This window comes from Rana temporaria, chromosome 5, assembly GCF_905171775.1.
Source record: "Rana temporaria chromosome 5, aRanTem1.1, whole genome shotgun sequence".
In the NCBI taxonomy this organism is placed as follows: Eukaryota; Metazoa; Chordata; class Amphibia; order Anura; family Ranidae; genus Rana; species Rana temporaria.
The window spans coordinates 396,834,683-396,842,246 of NC_053493.1; positions in this window are offsets into that span (position 1 = coordinate 396,834,683).

Here is a 7,564-nt window from a genome sequence, read left to right on the forward strand (position 1 = left end):
TCCACGAAGGCACGCGCGTTTGTTGCATTCGCTTACGTCGTCGCTAGTCGGCTTTTCCCGTCGTAAAGTTACGAGTGCTATTTAGGTGGTGTAACATTAGACCATCCATGTTAAAGTATGGCCGTCGTTCCCGCGTCAATTTTTTTTATTTATTTTTTTGTGTAAGACGTCCGGGAATACGAAAGTACGTAATGCACGTCACCCTTCAAAAAACACGTTGGGGCGCCGTAATTTCGCGCAAAGCACGGCGGGAAATTCCCTAACGAAGCATGCGCAGAACGTTCGGCGCGGGAACGTGCCTAGTTTAAATGGTACACGCCCCATTTGAATTAGACGGGCTTGCGCCGAACAGATTTACGCTACGCCGCCGCAAGTTTACGGGCAAGTGCTTTGTGAATCAAGCACTTGCGCTGAAAAGTTGCGGCGGTGTAACTTAAATCAGTTACGTTACGCCAGAGCGCAACTACGTGAATCTGGCCAAATGTCTTTTTTATCAGACAAATGTGGGCTAGATTATGAGAGAATTTATCTATTGATAAGCCGCGTAAATTCAAAACGGCGCCGGCGTATTTTCTTTCTGTATTCCGAAAGCAAGATACGCCGAAATTTGCCTAAGATCCGACTGGCGTAAGTCTCTTACGCCGTCGTATCTTAGTTGCATATTTACGCTGGCCGCTAGGTGGCGCTTCCGTCGCTTTCAGCGTAGAATATGCAAATGCGCTGGATACGCCGATTCAGAAACGTACGTGCGCCCGGCGGAATTTTTTACGTCGTTTGCGTAAGGCTTTTTCCGGCGTAGCGTTGCTCCTGCTATATGAGGAGCAACCAATGTTAAAGCGGGGGTTCACCCGTACATAACACATTTTCCCCTTAGCTTCATGCTCGTTTTCTCTAGGGGAATCGGCTAGTTGTTTTAAAATATGATCCGTACTTACCGTTTACGAGATGCATCTTCTCCGTCGCTTCCGGGTATGGGTCTTCGGGACTGGGCGTTCCTATTTTGATTGACAGTCTTCCGAGAGGCTTCCGACGGTCGCATCCATCGCGTCACGATTTTCTGAAAGAAGCCGAACGTCGGTGTGCAGGCGCAGTATAGAGCCGCACCGACGTTCGGCTTCTTTCGGCTACGAGTGACGCGATGGATGCGACCGTCGGAAGCCTCTCGGAAGACTGTCAATCAAGAAGGAACGCCCGCTCCCAAAGACCCATACCCGGAAGCGACGGAGAAGATGCATCTCGAAAACGGGTAAGTACAGCTCATATTTTAAAACAACTAGCCGATTCCCCTAGACAAAACGAGCATCCATCTAATGGGATTTTTTAAAAAAAAATTCTTATGGGTGAACTCCCGCTTTAAGTATGGACGTCGGGTCAGCGTCGAATTTTGCTTCTTTTGCGTAAGTCGTTCGCGAATAGGGCTTTGCGTAAATCACGTCCACATCGAAAGCATTGACGATTTGCGGCGGAATTTCGAGCATGCGCACTGGGATTCTTTCACGAACGGCGCATGCGCCGTTCGTTAACCACTTGAGCCCCGGGCCATCGTCAAATGACGGCCTCACGGTGGCTCTGAATATCCAACAGGACGTCAATTGACGTCCTGGATTCCTCTGGCCACTGGGGGGCGCACGAGCGTGCCGGCGGCGGCGCGCGCGCCCGGCGCGTCCCCGAGATGCCGATGCGCGTGCCTGGCGGTCGCGATGTCCGCCAGGTACCCGCGATCGGCGGTGACAGCAGGGACGTGGAGCTCTGTGTGTAAACACAGAGCTCCACGTCCTGTCAGGGGAGAGAGGAGACCGATCTGTGTCCCTTGTACATAGGGACATAGATCGGTCACCTCCCCCAGTCACCCCCCCTCCACACACAGTGAGAACACAATACAGGCACACATTTAACCCCTTCCTCACCCCCTTGTGTTAACCCCTTGAATGCCAGTCACATTTATACAGTAATTAGTGCATATTTATCGCACTGATCGCTGTATAAATGTGAATGGCGCCAAAAATGTGTCAAAAGTGTCCAATGTGTCCGCCATAATGTCGCAGTCCCAATAAAAAAAATCGCAGATCGCCGCCATTACTAGTAAAAAAAAAATAAAAAAAAAAAATAATAATAATAATAATTCTGTCCCATATTTTGTAAGCGCTTATTGCGATTTTTTTTTTTTTTTTTACTAAAAATATGTAGAAGAATACGTATCGACCTAAACTGAGAAAAAAAAATTTTTGGAAAAGAAATTAGGCTATTTATTATAGCAACAAGTAAAAAATAATGTTTTTTTTTTCAAAATTGTTGCTTTTTTTTGTTTATAGCGCAAAAAATAAAAACCGCAGAGGTGATCAAATACCACCAAAAGAAAGCTCTATTTGTGGGAAAAAAAGGACGTCAATTTTGTTTGGGAGCCACGTCGCACGAACGCGCAATTGTCAGTTAAAGCGACGCAGTGCCGGAAGCTTACATTTCACCTGGGCAGGAGGGGGGTATATGTGCCCGGTAAGCAAGTGGTTAAAGACGTCATTTACGTGAGGTCATGTTTTATTTACATAAAACACGCCCACCTCTAGCAAATTTGAATTTGGCGCGCTTACGCCGGCTGATTTACGATACGCCGCCGCAACTTACGGAGCAAGTGCTTTGTGAATACTGCACTTGCCCGGGCTAAAGGGCTTTTTTTTTTTATTTCACTGATCAAGAAAGGGCTAAAGAACACAAAGGGCTAGATTCAAGTAGCCCGCCGTAAGCTTGTGCGGGCGTAGCGTAACGCTACGCCCGCACAAGCTTACGGCGGGCTACTTGAATCTAGCCCTTTGTGTTCTTTAGCCCTTTCTTGATCAGTGAAATAAATAAAAAAGCCACAACCAGCAGTTCTCGGCTTTTGGGAGATGACTTGAGCTGGTTTTGTTTCCATTTGTGTTTCATCGCCCGTGTGGCTTTGATTAATATGAAGACATAAACTAGATGTCCCCTCTATTTCTCTTTCTCAGATTGCCGCGGAGGTTTGTGGCGAGTAAAGATTGATTTTTTTTTTTTTTTATCACAAATGTACAATGTATTGAAAGTCCCAGTTGGCCCAGGCTCTAATGCCCACTCAGCTCTCTCTCGCTCCTCGGAATCTTCATGAATTTTAATGTCAGGAGCGGTCTTATAAAGCAGGTTCACCTTCAAGCGGGAATACTATTAAGAGCCTTCTCCCTGGCACGATGACCCTGCGTTTTTGTTTACTAAGCATATTTCTTATCGGGGGGAAAGATACGTTTGTGACATTCAAATGAAATGTACATTCATTTGCACCATTCTTTCTGGTCTGCTAGGCAGAATCTAATGAGATATTTATGCGGCAGACTTTCCATACTGCTCCACGAAGCGAGAAAACCTATGCTGACATGTTTCAGCAGATCCATTTGGGCATGGGGCTGTCAGATCTTGAATTTAGCTGCAGCGAGGAATATCTCTGGTGCCAAATTAAGATTTTTTTTTACATACAGTACTTACCAACATTTTGATTCTGGTTCACGAGACATGGTTAACCTCACCCTCAGGACTGCCTAGTGACAGGAAAGTCCCACCCAGCTTCCCACTTACTTATTGGCTTATCCAAACCCTATCATTAATTACGGAAGTTCTGCCCACAAGCGTAGGGTGACCAGACATCCCCCGGTTTCAGGGGACAGTCCCCAGATTGAGGACCCTGTCCCCGGACCAAGTCTGTCCCCGGGTTTGTCCCCGGATTGGATTTGAACAGGGGCTGTGGCAATTTCAAAGACAGTGGCCCGGATTCTCAAAAGAGATACGACGACGTATCTCCAGATACGCCGTCGTATCTCTGCGTTGTGCTGTCGTATCTATGCGCCTGATTCTTAGAATCAGTTACGCATAGATATCTATTAGATCCGACAGGCATAAGTCTCTTACACCGTCGGATCATAACTGCATATTTACGCTGGCCGCTAGGGGCGTGTAAGCTGATTTACGCATCGAAATATGTAAATCAGCTAGATACGCAAATTCCCGAACGTACGCCCGGCCGACGCAGTAAAGTTACACCGTTTACGTTAGGCTTTTCCTGGCGTAAGGTTACCCCTGCTATATGGTGGCGTAAGTGCGGCGCACCAATGTTAAGTATGGGCGTCGTTCCCGCGTCAAAATTTGAAATTTTTAAGTTGTTTGCGTAAGTCGTCCGTGAATGGGGCTGGACGTCATTTATGTTCACGTCAAAACCAATACGTCCTTGCGGCGTACTTTGACGCAAAGCACACTGGGATATTCCACGGACGGCGCATGCGCCGTAAGTGAAAAACTTCAATCACGTCGGGTCATGGATAATTTACATATCACACGCCCACCTCTTCACAATTTGAATTAGGCGGGCTTACGCCGCCCGATTTACGCTACGCCGCCGCAACTTACGGAGCAAGTGCTTTGAGAATACTGCACTTGCCCGTCTAAGTTGCGGAAGGCGTAACGTAAATCAGATACCTTACGCCCGCACAAAGTTACGCGCTCCTATGAGAATCTCACCCAGTCAGTGCAGAATAAAAAAAAAAAAATCTGAATTACACACCCCCGCTCCGCCGCGCCTGCTAGCTTGGGGGGGTGTATTTTTCCCATGATCTGTGCCCCTTTCTGATGATCATGTGCTGGACGGAGCGGAGGGAATATTTCTTCAGTTTCGGGTGCATGCCCATTCAGCTCCACTCGCATGTTCTTCTGCCTTGGCTCAAGTCCTGGCCAGCCGCCTGCCTATCTCCTTGCCTTCCCTGGCGGAGTGATCTTCCTCCGCTCCCCACCCAGTAGTAGCCGGGGGCCTGTAGAGTGAGACTTGACAGGCTGTGAGGGGGGCGGTGACGGGCAAAGAGTCGCTGATTGCCGCCAATAATAGTAAAAAAATAAAAAATATGTCCCCGGATTTAATTAAAAAAAATCTGGTCACCTTACACTAGCGGGGTCCAATCACTGTAATGAATGCCTTAACACCTTCCCGACGGCCGTACGACTTTGTACGGCCGCAGGGTGGTTCTACTTCTCTGAGTGGCCGTCTTTATACGGCCTCCGCTCCTCCTGGCCACTGGGCGCGCCCGCCGCATCACTGGGATGCCGATGCGCATGCCTGGCGGCCGCGATGTCCGCCAGGCTCCCGCGATCGGCGGTTACAGAGACAAGGATGTGGATCTGTGTGTGTAAACACACAGATCCACGTCCTGTCAGGGAGAGAGGAGACCGATCTGTGTCTCTTGTACATAGGGACACAGATCGGTCACCCCCCCAGTCACCCCGTCCCCCCACAGTTAGTAACACTATGCAGGGTACACATTTAACCCCTCCCTCACCCCCTAGTGTTAACCCCTTCAATGCCAGTCACATTTATACAGTAATTGGTGCATATTTATAGCACTGATCGCAGTATAAATGTGAATGGTGCCAAAAATGTGTCAAAAGTGTCCGATGTGTCCGCCATAATGTCGCAGTACCGATAAAAATCGCAGATCGCCGCCATTACTAGTAAAAAAATAAATAAAAATAATAATTCTGTCCCCTATTTTGTAGGCGCTATAACTTTTGCGCAAACCATTCGCTTATTGCGATTTTTTTTTTTTTTTTTACCAAAAATATGTAAAATACGTATCGGCCTAGACACATATCGGCCTAGACTGAGGAAAAAAAAAATTGAGCTATTTATTTTTTAGCAACAAGTAAAAAATATTATTTTTTTTTTCAAAATTGTCAGTCTATTTTTGTTTATAGCGCAAAAGGTGATCAAATACCACCAAAAGAAAGCTCTATTTGTGGGGAAAAAAGGACGTCAATTTTGTTTTGGAGCCACGTCGCACGACCGCGCAATTGTCAGCTAAAGCGACGCAGTGCCGAATCGCAAAAAGTCCTCTGGTCAGGAAGGGGGTTTAAGTGCCCAGTAAGGAAGTGGTTAATAGGTTACTTCCCATGCACTAATAGACATGTGCACACTGAAATATTTTGTTTCGGAAATTTTGTTTTTGTCCGAAAAATACATTTATTTAGTTAGGCCTCATACACATGACCGAGGAACTCGTCGTAAATGAAACATTGTTTTCCTCGACGAGTTCCTTGTTAGGCTTTGTCGAGAAACTTGACAAGCTTTCTTTGCGTACACACTGCCAAGACAAAATCTCGTCGTTCTCAAACGCGGTGACGTACAACACGTACGACGGCAGGGGAAGTTCCATTCCACTGGCGCCACCCTTGGGGCTGCTTTTGCTAATCTCATGTTACTGCGTGTTAAGTAAAAGTTTGGAAAGAGACGATTAGCACTTTTCAGTCTGTTACAGCGTGACAAATGTGCTATTTCCATTATGAACGGTACTTTTACCGAAGGTGCGCTCCCGTCTCATATTTTATTCTGAGCATGCGCGGGTTTCTAAGCATACACACGAACGTGTTTCTCGTTGAAAACCAGCCCGACGAGGAAATTGAGACCCCCGTGGAGGAAAAAGAGAACTTGTTCTCTTTTTTTCTCGTCGAGTTCCTCGACAGTTTTCTCGATGAAAAACATACACACGACCGTTTTCCTCGGCAAAAAAGCTCTGCCACCAAGTTTCTTGATGGATTCTGTCGAGGAAAACGGTCGTGTGTACGAGACCTTACTCCCGAAATTCATTTTTATTTTTTATTTTTTTTGCGTAAGTCGTCCGTGAATAGGAAAGGACGTAACTCACGTCGACGTTCAAAAAATGACGTCGGTGCGACGTCATTTCGCGCAAAGCACGGCGGGAAATTTCAAAACGGAGCATGCACAGTACGTTCGGCGCGGGAACACGCCTTATTTAAATGATACACGCCCCATTTGAATTAGGCGGGCTTGCGCCGGACGGATTTACACTACGCCGCCGCAAGTTTACAGGCAAGTGCTTTGTGAATAAAGCACTTGCCCATAAAACTTGCGGCGGTGTAACGTAAATGCAATACGTTACGCCGCCGGAATTCTACGTGAATCTGGCCCATAGTTTTTTTCCAAATTTCCGCTCTTTTTTCGTTTATATCGCAAAAAATAAAAACCGGAGTAGTGAATAAATACCGCCACAAGAAAGCTCTATTTGTGTGAACAAAATGATAAAAAATGTATTTGGGTACATCGTAGCATGACCGCGCAATTGTCATTGAAAATGAAAATGCAAGAGCGCTGAAAGCTTAAAATTGGTCTGAGAAGGAAGGGGGCTAAAGCAGTGGTGTCTCCAGCTTTCATATTTAAGGGGGGCACATGGGGGGACAGGGACAAAAGTAGGGGGCCAACTATAAAATGCAATTATATATATATATCCTGGGGCCCTTTGCTACGATTCCACAACGGGCCCTTTCACATGTTCTGCAGCTCCCTTCCTACTATACTGGGGCCCCCCAGGGTGGCAGAAAACAAGAGATATATGTCACCAGCACACCAAGAAAAGATAAGGGGTGGCTGGACTTGCTGGGCTGTGAAAGAGTGTCATAGACTGATACTCGGCTCAGCTTGCAGTCACCACTCTCGGAATTTACAGGCTGGTTCTCCTAAGGACGGGAGAAATCAGTCTGTTTCAGTAACTGAGATGAAGGC